Raw genomic sequence first — 15,222 nt, forward strand, 5'->3', positions numbered from 1 at the left:
AAAGGCCCAATTTTATTCTTCTGCACATGGATAGTCAGTTGAGTAGCACCATTTGTTGAGAAGACCATACTTTCCTCAGTGTAATATTGTCGCCTTTGTCAAAATCCAATTGACCATAAATGAAGAGTTTATTTTTGGGTTTTCAATTAAATCCCACTGATCTGTATGTATATCTTTATGACAGTATCACAATGTTTTATTGCTGTGAATTTGTGTTAAGATTTGATATTGGGAAATATGAACTTCCATCTTTGATTTTCTTCTCCAAGATTGTTTTGTCTATCTTGTGGTCCCTTGAAATTCCATGACTTTTAGGATTAGTTTGTGCATTCTTCCCAGAGCCTTTTTGAATTTATTTATTTAGCCATATGATTTCCTGGTAATCGTATTGAATCTGCAGATTGCATTTTGTACTATTTCCACCTACCAATAGTACATCTTTTTTTTTATTTTTTTATTTTTTTATTTTAAGATTTTATTTTATTTTATTTTTTTACAAATAGTTTATTGTCAAATTAGTTTCCACATAACACCCAGTGCTCATCCCCACGAGTGCCCTCCTCCATGCCCATCCCCTCTCCCCCCTACATCCATCAGTTCTCAGTTTTTGTCAGCATTCAAGAGTCTCTCATGGTTTGCCTCNCACATCAACAAAAGAAAAGATAAAAACCATATGATCCTGTCGATAGATGCAGAATAGTACATCTTTTTTAAAAAATGTTTTGTTTGTTTATTTTAAAGTAGGCTCCACACACCCTATGTGGGGCTTGAACTCATGACCTCGAAATCAAGAGGTGCACACTCTACCAACTGAACCAGTCAGGCATCCCGAGTAATAGTCTTTTCATCACCATGGGATATCTTCACATTTATTTAGATTTCCTTTAATTTCTGTCAGCAGTGTATTACAGTTTTCGGTGTATAAGTCTTGTACCTTAATTACATCTATTCCTAAGTATTTTATTAACATTGATGTACCTAAAATGAAATTGTTTCCTTAAATTCCTCTTAAGATGATTAATTGCTAGTGTATACAGATAGGAGAGATTCTTGTGTTTCGATATTTTGTTCTGTAATGCTGAATTAGTTGACTAGCTCTAATCAGTTTTTGTTAATTCTTTAGGAAGTTCTACTTATAACATGAGGTCATCTCTGGTCTTTGAATAGACCTAGATCTACTTTTTCCTTTCACTTGTGGATACCATTTTTCTTCCCTCATTGTTCTGGGTAAAACTTTCAGCATAATACTGAGTTGCTGCAACAGTTGAAAGCCAGTATCTTAGCCTTGTTCCTGATTTCAGAGTAAACTTTTCAGTCTTCAAAATTGAACATTAGGTTTGCTGTAGGTTTATTGAACACATTATTTTTTATCCCTATTTTCCTGAGTATATGTATCATGAACTGGCATTGGATTTTGTTTAGAGTGTTTTCTGCATCAACTAATATGATCACATTTTCATTTAAACAGTTATTGTGGTGTATAACATTGCTTGGTTTTAGTATGTTGAATAACCCTTGAATTTCTGGTTAGAGATACTTACTTTCTGTCTGTCCTGTTCTGTTGATGCATCTGTCTATTTTTGTGCAAGTTTCCTACTGCTTCGATTACTATAGTTTTTAGTATATATTGAAATCTGAGATTGTGAAACCTCCAGTTTTGTTCTTTCTCAAGATTGCTTTGGTTATTTGTGTTTTTTTTTTTCAAAATTTTATTTAAACTCTAATTTGTTAACATACAGTGCAATAATTGGTTTTAGGAGTAAAATTCAGTGATTCATCACTTACCTACAATAGTTAGTGCTCAACATAATAAGTGCCCTCCTTAGTGCCCATCACCCATCTAGCCCATCCACCTCCCACCTCCCTCCATCAACCTTCTGTTTGTTCTCTATCATTAGGAAACTCTTGGGGAGAATTCAATATGGCCGAAAAGTAGGGGGACCCAAAGTTCCCCCATCCCTCAAACACATCAGTATTGAGGCCAGAGGACTTGGAATTCCAACAGTCCAGGCTGTAGAATGACAGAGACGCATCTCCAGGAGCCCACAGGTACAACCTGCAGGCCATAGGTGCATGATTGCCAACTGGGAGAGATAAAATGGGCAGTGTAGGCATTGAGGAGAGGGATCACCTTCTGTGGAGAGACAAAAGAAAGAGAAAGAGAAGCTGTGAAAGTGTAGGACTGTATTTGGACAAGAGAAAAACTGTGGACCAGAGATCTGAAAAAAAAAACAGAGAAAGATCCAATTTCTAACTGCAGAGCTTTCTGTGGACTGGACTGCGGCCAGCTGCCCTGTTCATGCACCTGGGGAGGAGGGGAGCCAGCCCTGGGCTTGGTAACTGGCTCAGAAGCACAGTCTGCAGTGGGAAAAAGCAATCTCCTCCCTTGAGTGCTGTGGGAAGAAGGTATATAGCGGTTCCAAGGACAGAGATCTCTGCCTGCACCCACCAGCCAGAAGCCCTTTATTGGCAGGGCAGAGTGCCACTTCCCTGGTACTGGGGAGTGGGGAGCGGGATCCTTTAGGACATTGGGGTCTGAATCCCAGATGAGTGCCAGGGAGGTGTGGGAGACTGTGGAGTGTGTGGGGGTGGGGTGGGGAAGACGGCCCACACAACACTGTGAGGACAGCCTCAACAGAGTGGTTTGCAATACCCAGTCTGGGGAGGAGAGCCTGGGGTGTCACCAATTTTCTCCCTGTCACCAACAAGGTGGGGCTTCAGGAAACGGCCAAGGTTGCCACAGTGGAGCAGGACCCACCTACAGCAAACCGCACCCCTCCATGCCTCGTAACTGTATCTACCAGAGCCAGATTGACGCTGACCAAACAGACAGCCCCTCCTCCAGAGCAGCACTGCCACTGGTTCCGAGGCACCCAGAGGTTTTGCATTTTCTGATTTGATTCTTGGACAATTCTTATTATATATGTTTTCTTCCTTTTCTCCTTCTTATTTCTTTCCTTCTGTAGTCTGGTTACTCTGGTTGTCAGTCTGTTTAAGCATATATATGTAATCTGTTCTCTTTACACCTGTTCTATATCTCCTTCCTTATTTTCCTCGCTCTCTCTGGATTAAGCTGTATAGTTTCTCTGCCTTGTCAATTTTCTTTTCTTTTTCCCCACCCCTGTCATTTCTCTCTTTGTATGGGATAAGGCCTCTTCCACCACCTCTGCCCCCCCCCTTTTTTTTCTTAAAATTTTTTTTCCAGGGTTACTTCAACAAACAAATCAAAGCACACCTGGTGGAGGGTCCAAGCCATCACTACAAGTAGGGAGGTAAAGTAACCAGAGTCACAATAACAGAGAGCACGTAACACATGCCAAAAAACACCTCCTAAAGGGCCAGGCCCTGGACAGTGTATGACCCCTCTTTAATATACTAGTGCTCGCAAGTGCAGGACACATTACAAGCTTTTAACACACATAAAGGACAGAAAGCTAGCCAAAATGATTAAACAGAAGAATTCTCCTCAAAAGAAATTCCAGGAAGAAATCACAGCTAAAGAGTCACTAAAAAATGCTAAAATATAAACAATATATCTGATCAATAATTTAGAATAATAGTCATAAGATTAATTTCTGGGCTTGAAAAAAATCATAGCAGGCAGCAGAGAATCTATTGCTGGCGAGATCAAGGAACTAAAAAATAGCCATGATGAATTAAGAAATGCTGTAAATGAGGTGCAAAATAAACTAGATGTGGTGATAGTGAGGATTGAAGAGGCAGAGGGGACAATAAGTGAAACAGAAGATAAAATTATGGAAAAAGATGAAGCTAAGAAAAAGAGAAAAAAATTCTAGACCACAAGGGGAGAATAAGAGAATTAAGTGATTTGATGAAACATACTAATATTTGTAGCATAGGAGTTCTAGAAGAAGAAGAGAGAAAGGGGCTGAAGGTGTACTTGAACAAATCATAGCTGAGAACTTCCCCAATCTGGGGAAGGAAGCAGACATTGAAATCGAGGAGGCACAGAAAACTCCCTTCAGACATAACAGGAATCAATCTTCTCCATGACATATCATAGTGAAATTGGCAAAATACAAAGATAGAGAATTTTGAAAGCAGCTAGGGACAAATGGGCCTTAACCTGCAAGGGGAGACACATAAGGGTAGTAGCAGATCTGTTCTCTAAAACTTGGCAGGACTGAAGGGAGACGCAGGAAATCGTCAATGTGCTGGATAGGAAAAATATGCGGCCAAGAATTCTTTATCCAGAGAGTCTGTTATTCAGAATAGAAGGAGAGATAAAGGTTTTCCCAGACAAACAGAAACTCAAGGAGTTCATGACCACTAAATTAGCCCTACAAGAGATCCTAAGGGGGACTCTGTGAGTGGAATATTACAAAGACTACAAAGGACCAGAGATATCGTCACAAGCATATAACCTAAAGATAACACAACGACACTAAATCCATATCTTTCAATAATAACGCTGAATGCAAACGGACTAAAAAACGGGAACTCTCTTGCACTGTTGGTGAGGAGGCAAACTAGTGCAGCCACTCTGGAAAACAGTGTGGAGTTTCCTCAAAAAATTAAAAAATAGAATTATCCCATGACCCAGCAACAGCACTACTAGGAATGTATCCAAAAGGTACAGGAGTGCTGATGCATAGGGGCACATCTACCCCAATGGTTATGGCAGCACTTTCAACAATAGCCAGATTATGGAAAGAGCCTAAATGTCCATCAACTGATGAATGGATAAAGAAGATGTGGTTTATATATACAATGGAATACTACTTGGCAATGAGAAAGAATGAAATCTTTCCATTTGCAGCAACGTGGATGGAACTGGAAGGTCTTATGCTAAGTGAAATAAGTCAGTCAGAGAAAGATACCACATGTTTTCACTCATATGTGGAACCTGAGAAACTTAACAGAAGACCATTGGGGACAGGAAAAGGGAAAAATAGTTACAAACAGAGAGGGAGGGAATAAAACCTTAAGAGACTCTTAAATACAGAGAACAAGCTGAGGGTTGACTGTGGGTGGGGGGGACGGGAAAATGGGTGATGGGCATTGAGAGGGCACTTGTTGGATGAGCACTGGGTATTGTATGTAAGCGATGAATCATGGGAATCTACCCTCAACACCAAGAGCACACTGTATACACTGCATGTTAGCCAACTTGATGATAAAGTATATTAAAAAAAGAAAAAAAGAAACACTTATGGTTTGCTTCCCTCTCTCTCTCTTTTTTCCTCTTTCCCTATGCTCATCTGTTTTGATTTCTAAATTCCACGTATGAATTAAATCATATATTTCTCTTTCTCTGACTGACTTGGTTTGCTTAGCATAATACACTCTAGCTCCGTCCATTTCATTACAAATGGCAGATTTCATTGTTTTTGATGGCTGAGTAATATTACATTGTATATGTATACCACGTCTTCTTTATCCATTCACCAGTCAATGGACACTTGGGCTCTTTCCATAAGTTTAGCTATTGTTGACAATGCCACTATAAACATCGGGGTGTGTGTACCACTTCGAATCTGTATTTTTCTATCATTTGAGTAAATATTTAGTAGGGAAAATGCTGGATCATAGGGTAGTTCTATTTTTGACTTTCTGAGGAATCTCCATGGTGTTGACTATTTGGATTCCTTCGGCTCCATACGAATCCATAGGATTACTTGTTTTACTTCTGTGAAAAATAGTATTGGTATTTTGATAGAGATTACATCGAACCTGTAGATTGCTTTGTATAGTATGAACATTTTAAATACATTAATTCTTCCATTCCATGAGCTCAGTTTATCCTTTCATTTATTTTTTCTTCAATTTATTTCATCATTGTTTTATAATTTTAGAATACAAATCTTTCACTGCCTCAGTTTAATTTATTCCTAGGCATTTTATTCTTTTTTTGTACAATTGTAAATGGAATTGTTTTCTTAATTTCTATTTTTACTTCTTTGACATCTGTGCATAGAAGTGCAGATTTCTGTATATTGATATCCAACTACTTTATTGAATTCACCTATTGTCAGATTCTTGGTGGAGTCTTCAGGATTTTCTAGATATAGTATCATGTCTTGTACAAGCAGTGTTTTCCTTCTACCTTACCAATTTGGATGTCTTTTCTTTTCTTTTTTCCTTAGGTAGTTTATTGTCAAGTTGGTTTACATATAACACCCAGTTCTCATCCAAACAAGTGCCCTCCTCCATGCCCATCACTCCCCTTCCCCTCTCCCCCACCCCCATCAGCCCTCAGTTTGTTCTCAGCATTCAAGAGTCTTTCATGGTTTGCCTCCCTCCCTCTCCCCAGCTATTCTCCCCCTTCTCCTCCCCTATGGTCCTCTGTTAAGTTCCTCCTAATCCTCCTATACGTGCAAACATATGGTATCTGTCCTTCTCTGCCTGACTTATTTCGCTCAACATAACACCCTCAAGGTCCATCCATGTTGCTACACATGGCCAGATTTCTTCTTTCTCATTGTCATGTAGTATTCCATGGTATAGATAAACCACATCTTCTTGATCCATTCGTCCGTTGATGGACACTTAGGCTCTTTCCATGTTTCGTCTATGTTGAGAGTGCTGCTATGAACATTGGGGTCCATGTGTCCCTATGCATCAGCACTCCTGTATCCCTTGGGTAAATTCCTAGCAGTGCTACTGCTGGGTCATAGTTCTATTGTTAATTTTTTGAGGAACCTCTACACTCTTCCAGAGGGGTTGCACCTGTTTGCATTCCCACCAGCAGTGTAGGAGGGTGCCTGTGTCTCCACATTCTCGCCAGCATCTAGAGTCTCCTAATTTGTTCATTTTAGCCACCCTGACCGGCGTGAGGTGGTAACTCCGTGTGGTTTTGGCTTGTATTTCCCTGTTGAGGAGGGACGCTGAGCATCATTTCATGTGTCTGTGGGCCATCTGGATGTCCTCTTTGGAGAAGTGTCTGTTCATGTCTTCTGCCCATTTCTTTACTGGATTATTAGTTTTTCGGGTGTGGAGTTTGATGAGTTCCTTATAGATATTGGATACTAGCCCTTTATCTGATATGTCATTTGTAACTATCTTTTCCCATTCTGTCGGTTGCCTATTAGTTTTATTGTTTCCTTTGCCGTGCAGAAGCTTTTTATCTTGATGAGGTCCCACTCTTTTATTTTATTTTCTTGTCTGGTGGTCATGGTTGGTCTACCAGTATCATGTTGAGTCAAAGTGCCAAGAGTGGGTATCCTTATGTTGTTCCTTATCTTAAAGGAAAAACTTTCCATTTTTTACCATTGACTATGATGTATGCTGTGGGTTTGCCATATATGACCTTTACCATGTTTTAGTATGTTTCCTCTAATGCTACTCTGTTGAGAGTTTTATCATGAACAGGTATTATATAATGCTTTTTCTGCACCTATTGAAATGATCATATGATTTTAATTCTTTGTTTTGTTAATGTGATGCTAATGAATCACCTTAATTGATTTGCAGACATTGAGTCATTCTTTCATCTCTAGAATAAATTCCACTTGATTCTGTTGAATAATCCTTTTAATGTATTAGTGAATTTGGTTTGTAAATAGCTTATTGAGAGGAGCTTTCACATCTATGTTCATCAGGGATATTGACCTGTAGCTTTTCTTTTGTTTTCTTTCTTTCTTTCTTTCTTTCTTTCTTTCTTTCTTTCTTTCTTTCTTTCTTTCTTTCTTTCGTGCCTTTGGTTTTGGTATCAGGGTAACACTGGCCTTGTAGAATAATTTTGGAAGTTCTCCTTTTATATGTTTTGAATTAATTTGAGAAGAATAGTTATTAACTCTTCTTTAAATGTTTGGTTGACTTCACCCGTGAAGCCATCTGATCCTAGACTTTTGTTTGTTGAGAGTTTTTTTTAAAGGATTTATTTTATTTTTTTAGATTTTTTTTAATTTGAGAGAGTGAGGGGGAGAGAGAGAGAGGCTGAGAGCATGCACAAGCGTGGGAGGAGGGCAGAGGAAGAGAGAGAGAATCCTAAGCAGGCTCCATGCTGACACAGGGCTCCATACCTGTTCTGATCAAGCCCTGAGCTTAAATCAAGAGTCAGATGCTCAACCGACTGAACCACTCAGGTGCCCCAGGAATTTTTTGATTAACAATTCAATTTTGTCACTAGTAATCCGTTTTTTTCAGATTCTTCCTGATTTAGTTTTGGGAGAGTGTATGTTTCTAGGAATTAATCCACTTCTAGATTTTCCAATTTGTTGGCATACAATTTTTCGTATTAATCTTTTACAATACTCTTATTGATATGGTGTCAGTGTTTACTTCTCTTTCATTTAGAATTTTATTTGAGATCTCTTGTTTTTTTCTTGATGAGTTAGCTAAAGGTTTGTCAATTTTGTTTTTCTTTTCAAAGAACCAGCTCCTGGTTTCACTGATCTTTTCTATTTTTTAAATCTATTTCATTTCTATCCACTCTGATCTTTATTATTTCCTTCCTTCTACTAGCTTTTGTCTTTGTTCTTATTTTTTAGTTCCTTTAGCCTACACTGCTTATTTGAGATTTTTCTTGTTTCTAGAGATAACCCTGTATCGCTATTAATTTCCCTCTTAAGAACTGTTTTTTCTGTGTCCCAAAGATTTTAGACTATTGTGTTTCCATTTCCATTTGTCTCCAGGCATTAAAAAAATTTCTCTTTGATTTCTTCATTGACCCATTTGTTGTTTAGTAGCATGTTGTTTAGCCTCTATGTGTTAGTAGTTTTTTTCNCTGTGTGATGTATGGGCACGAGTGCAAGTACGGAGCTCCTTACTTCTCCGCCATCTTGCCCCCTCTCCGTGTTAGTAGTTTTTTCCTTTTTTGTGTGTGATTTCTAGTTTCATAATGGTTGTGGTTGGAAAAGATGCTTGATAAGATTTTAATCTTCTTAAATTTACGGACACTTGATTTGTGGCCTAACATGTGATCTATTCCAGAGAATGTTCCATGTACACTTGAATGTGTATTCTGCTTGGGATAGATTGTTCTGTACATATCTGTTAAGTCCACCCTGATTCATGTGTCGTCCAAAGCTAATGTTTCTGTCTTGATTTTCTGTCTGGATGATCAATCCACTGATGTAAGTAATGTGTTAAAATTCTCTACTATTAATGTATTATTATTGATTTCTTCCTTTATGTCTGTTAATATTTGTTAAAAATTTATGTATTAAGGTGTTTCTGTGATAGGTGCATAGATACTTAAAACTGGCATACCCTCTTGTTGGATTGATCTCTTTATCCTTCGGCAATGTCTTTCTATGTATGGTTAAAATCTTCAAGTCTCTTCTGTCTAACAAATGTATTGCCACTCTTGCTGGGTTTTTCTCCCTTCTATTTGCATGGAATATCTTTTCCCCTTTACTTTCAGTCTTTATGTGTCTTTAGGTCTGAAGTGAGTGTCTTGTAAACACCACATAGTTTTTTTTAAAAAAATCAGTTCAGAGGCCCCTGGGTGGCTCCGTCATTTAAGAATCCGACTCTTTTTTTTTTTTTTACAAATAGTTTATTGTCAAATTAGTTTCCACATAACACCCAGCGCTCATCCCCACAAGTGTCCTCCTCCATGCCCATACCCCCTCCCCCCCACATCCATCAGTCCTCAGTTTTTGTCAGCAAGGAATCCGACTCTTAATCTCAGCTCAGGTCATGATCTCACAGTTCTTGATACTGAGCTCTGCTTCAGGCTCTGTGCTGACAGCACGAACCCTACTTGGCATTCTCTCTCTCTCTCTCTCTCTCTCCCTGTCTCTCTCTCTGCCCCACCCCCACTCTCTCTCTCTCTTGCATTCTCTCTCTCAAAATAAATAAATAAACTTTAAAAAAATCAATTCAGTCACCCTCTGCCTTTTGATTGCCTCATTCAGACCATTTGCATTTAAAGCAATCATTGAAAGTCAGAGAAAGACAAATATCATTATGATTTCACTCATGTGAGGAATTTAAGAAACAAAACAGATGGGGGCACCTGGGTGGCTTAGTTGGTTAAGCATCTGACTTCAGCTCAGGTCATGATCTCACAGTTCATGGGTTCGAGCCCCACATCGGGCTCTGTGCTGATAACCATCTCGGAGCCTGGAGCCTGTTTCAAATTCTGTGTCTCCCTCTCTCTGACCCTCCCCTGCTCACACTCTCTCTCTCTCTCTGGCTCAGAAATAAATAAAAAAAAATTTTTTTTAAATTTAAAGAAACAAAACAGATGAACATATGAGAGAGGGGAAAAAGAAAAAAAAAAAGAGAGGGAAATAAACCATAAAAGACTCCTAAATACAGAGAACAAACTGAGGGTTGATGGAGGTAGGAGGTTGGGGGATGGGCTAGATGTGTGGTGGGTATTAAGAGGGTACTTGTGATGAATGCTGGGTGTTTTGTATGTAAGTGATGAATCACTGAATTCTACTCCTGGAACTAATATTGTACCGTAGGTTAACTAACTATAATTTAAATACAAATTTGAAAAGAAAACAAAGCAATTATTGATAGGTATGTGATTATCGTCATTTTGTTAATTTTTTCTCTGGTTGGGTTTATAGTACTTCTGTGTTGATTTCTTCTTACCTTGTTCTCTTTCTTTATAACTGATGACTTTCTTAAGCATTATACTTGGATTTCTTTCTCTTCATCTTTTTGTGTATCATTTATAGGTTTTTGGTTTCTGGTTACCAAGAGGTTTGTATATAACATCCTAACAATGTAGTGGTCTATATTAAATTGTTGGTTGCTTAAGTTCAAACACATTGTGAAAGTGCTACATTTTTTTCACCCATCCAAATTGTATATATATGAAGACATATTTTACATCTTTTATTTTGTGAGTTCCTTAACTTTTTAGATATAATTGATTTTACTATTTTTGTCTTTTAAGCTTCATACTAACTTTATAAATGATTGATCTACTACTTTTACTAAATGTTTGCTTTTACTCGTGAAAAATTTATCTTTCATTATTTTCTTTAAATTATGGCCTTTTCTTTCTAAAGAAGTCACGTTAACATTTCTTATACAGCTAGTTTAATGGTGATTAATTTCTTTGGCTTTTCTCTCTTTGGGACACTCTTCTCTTTTTTCCAATTCTAAATGATAGTATTACCAGGTAGAGTATACTTGGTTGTAGGTTTTTTTCCTTTCAGCACTTTGAGTAAATCCAGCAGTTCCTTCTGCACTGCGAAGTTTCTGCTGAAAAATCAGCTGATAGCCCTATGGGGTTTCCCTTGTATATAACTAGTTGTTTTTCTCTTCTGCTTTTAAGATTTTCTCTTTATCTCTAATCTTTGACATCTGAATTATTATCTGTCTTAGGTAGACCTCCTTGGATTCATCTTGTTCAGGGCTTTATGTGATTCTTTGTCCTGTATGTCTGTTTCCTTCCCCAGGTTCATGAAGTTTTCAGGTATTCTTTCTTCAAGTAACTTTTCTATCCTTTACTCTCTTCTCCTTCTGGACCCATATAATACAAGTGTTAGTATGCTTGATATTATCCCAGATCTTAACCTATTCTCATTTTACTTATTCATTTATGCCTGCCTGCCTCCCTTCCTTCCTTCGCTGTTCATTGTGGGTACTTTCTATGATCCTGTCTTCCAGATTGCTGATTTGTTCTTCCGCTATTATTTCTGTCTAATGTATTTTTCATTTCTAGTGTATTGTTTTCTTCAACTCTAGTTCTTTCTTATATTAGCTATCCTTTTGTGGAAGTTCTCACTGAGTTCATTCTTTCATCTCTCAAGTCTAGTGAACATCTTTATGACCTCTCCTTTGAAGACTTTATCAAGTCAAGCTTATCTTTGTTTCATCTGTTTTCTTTTTCCGAAAGTTTTATCTTGTTCTTTTGTTTGGAGCATATTCCTGCATCCTCATTTTGTTTGGTTTTCTGTGCTTGTTTCTATGAATCAGGTGGAATAGCAACTTTTCCTAATCTTGAAAGAATGTCTTATTTATGAACATCCCCTATATAAACTGCATGCAGCTGGTGTCTTTGGCTGGATGGTTCTATGGTGGGTACAGGTGGTGGTCTGAATGTACTCTGTGCCACCTTAATGGGACAACTAAAGCTGAAGTAGGTATGGGCCAGGGAGTTCCCTGGAGATGATACAGGCAGAGGTGAAGTTGGTACAGGCCAGAAGGTCCCTGTGCATTCAATATGAGGAGCACCCTGGCAGAACCACTGGAGCTAAAGAGGCCATATGCCTCAGGGGTTCCAGGGTGCCCCACACAGGGCTTCATAATGAGATGAGTGGCATGAGCCGAAGGGACCATGGGCCAGGTTGTCCTGGGGAGCTCTGTGTAGAGTGCCCTGGTGGGATGGCTGGAGATGAGGCAGCCAGAGCCGGAGGTCCCAGGGCACTTCACATAGGAGATGCCTTGGCAAATAATTTGTCTGGAACGGACATGGCTACAGTTCTGGCATGTTCCAGCGTGCTTTGTCCCTGTGTCACTTTTGTGAGATGGCTGGAGCTGTCCTGGGTTCTGTTTGGGAGTTTCTTATGTGTGCTGCAGTGGGGACACCTTGGTGGGTTGCCTGTAGCTGGGATCAGCTAGGGGCCCAGGGATCACTGAGGTGTTAGGCTGGCTAGGGAGGATTGCCCACCGTTGCCTCCATCTGTATTAACAAGGTGAAGGAAGAATGTAACCCATGGTGCTTGTCAGCACCTCTGATATGAGTTATAGCAGTTCAGCAGTTCCTCCACCATCTGGCAGGTGCTCTAGGATTGTTTTCTTTATAGTCTGTCTACCTTTTCCCACTATGGCTGTTTTTCTGTGTTCGAAGCCAGATGACTTTGCTTCCAGTCCCTCAATACTGTCCCTTCTCTCAACAGTTTGTAGTGTCACTTTCCTGTCCTTCTCTATGTGTTCTATCTCTCCTTGGTTGTGCAGAAGCAACTTGGTCATCTCAGTTCTTCTGCAAGGAGGAGCCGCAGTATAGGTAGGTACAGACTCAGCGTGCCCAGGGAAGAGGGAGTTCAGTGTCTTCCTACCTCAACATCTTTGACCCTCTCCTCATACTGAACCTTTAACAGCCTCTTAAGGCTAAGAAGCCAAGTCAAATGCTTGCCATCAAACTTTGCCTGCAATATTTGTGGATTACTTCCTCTTCTCCAGATGCCCAAATTACCCTGGAGTTCTTGTTCCTTTCAGGAAGTAACCTTCTTTCATCACTTATTAAAGTATCTGGGAACCCTGAAAGCAAGGCATCAAACCGGTATTTGCAACGGGCTTTATTGGCTCCATTAAATCAGCCTTGGTTTCTAAAAGCTCCCTGGTCATATCTGAGTCTATGCAGATCTTTCTCAAATATGGTGTTCTAGTCAAAGCCTTGGTAATATAACCAGTGTTGCCAGTCATGCCCTGTTATAAGGAGAACAGATTCTCACTGCACTTATGCAATAAGGATGTTGCCATACCAATGAGATCACTCACTGTGAGTTTCTGAGTTCTAGAGGGATCAAATAGGGAGCACAAGATAAATGTTTCAATTCTGTTTATAAAAGTATAGATTATCAGGTTGCTGTAAGTCATAGTTTAAAAGGAAAGGTGTTCTTATATTAGAACTAGTAATATTGTGAGCAAAAAGCCATACAAATTATGAATATCCTCCTCAGTTTATTCATTCCCACGTAATTAGTTTTTGTTGATCTTTTGTTAGTTTTATGAAGCCATCTATATTTCTCTTAGAGTTCTGTAAATTCTTACCCATTTCAACAGTATGATCTTCAATATGATCTTATTGGACATCTCTATTCTAGAATTTTTGTCAGTCTTTTTTTTAACTTTTATTTATTTTTGAGAGACAGAGAGATAAAGAGTATGAACAGGGGAGAGAGAGAGAGAGAGAGAGAGAGAGAGACAGAGACAGAGAATCCAAAGCAGGCTCCAGACTCAGCTGTCGGCACAGAGCCTGATGCAGGGCTCAAACACATGAACCATGAAATCATGACCTGAGCTGAAGTCAGATGCTTAATAGACTGAGCCACCCAGGTGCCCCAGTTATGGTCAGTCTTTATCCTGAATTCCCTTGAGGAAGAAGAACTTTTGCAAAAGAATCAGAGTAAAACAATAACTGTCAGTAAATGAGGACAAAACTCAAAAATGGCAGTGTTTAAACATCTGATTAGTTCATTACAGTGAACTTGTCAAGGTAGTTTGGTTGTATCAATGAGTAAAGTGTGACACTTCGAGATAATAAGTGGAATTATAAGTGATAACATACCAGGACAGATGAGATCTTCAGGAATTTCATGTAATTTCTAGAATACTTATTTTAGTTTTATATGTATAATAGTTTCTTTTTAAAACAATATAAAACTCACTAATTTAAAAGTATGGATTGGAATAAATTAAGTGTACCGGCTAAGATGGCTTAAAGTCTTTTAGTATTTGTGGCGAAGACTTTTAAGGTTTTTATTTGTCCCTAGAAATAATCTTTAAAAGGGTGTGTCCTAAAGGTAGGGTAGAAGAGCCCTTTTGCAGTTTATACTTTTTGGAAAAGCCTCTTTTCCACTCTCAGGTAATTATGGGCTGTGTTCACATTTCAAAAACATAAGATTTGTAAGTTTAAGGGACAAAGAAAGAATGAAATATCTTTTTGTTCTAAGCATTTTGGGGCATTTACTATTTAAAAATTTCCTTCCTTAACTACAAGATGTTTCTGTTCTAGTATCTTCATTTTTAATATCCATAGCATTTCTGAGAAGAATAGATGAGGTTTTAGGATTTGTAAAGGTAAGTGCACTTTAACTTGTTTCTAGATTTGCATTTCTGGTTTTATAGGCATTTGCAAGACGAAGACTGTTGTTTCTAATTCTCCCAAAGAATCGGATGGTAGCCTGAATATCAAGGGACTGACCCGCCTTTCTAAATAAACTTGCTTGTTTATATCAGAGAGAACTCCAACCAAGATGGGAATCAAAATATTTATGCTTTTGTAAAGTCTGTATAAACTGTTTTTAACATCAGCTTTCTTTCTGAGTTAAAAATTCAACCTCAGTTTCTATCAACACCTGGATATTGGCTTTTAGCTGTTCATTGTAGGAAATCCCAGGAGGAATTTTGGTCATCTTTTCCTGTGTGTGTGTGTGTGTGTGTGTGTGTGTGTGTGTGTGCATGCACGTGTGCGCAAACGGTCACTAATCCTGATTTCTCTCTACATTTTATAAAATTTGAAAGTGAAGGTAAAGGGGCTTTATACTTTAAAGGATCTGCTGCTGTCCTAGAGACAGGACCTTTTTTTTTTTTTTTGGTGTGTGTGTGGGGCTGGGAGACATCTGC

This window comes from Crocuta crocuta, unplaced genomic scaffold (genome assembly GCF_008692635.1).
Source record: "Crocuta crocuta isolate KB4526 unplaced genomic scaffold, BGI_CrCroc_1.0 scaffold32, whole genome shotgun sequence".
NCBI lineage: Eukaryota > Metazoa > Chordata > Mammalia > Carnivora > Hyaenidae > Crocuta > Crocuta crocuta.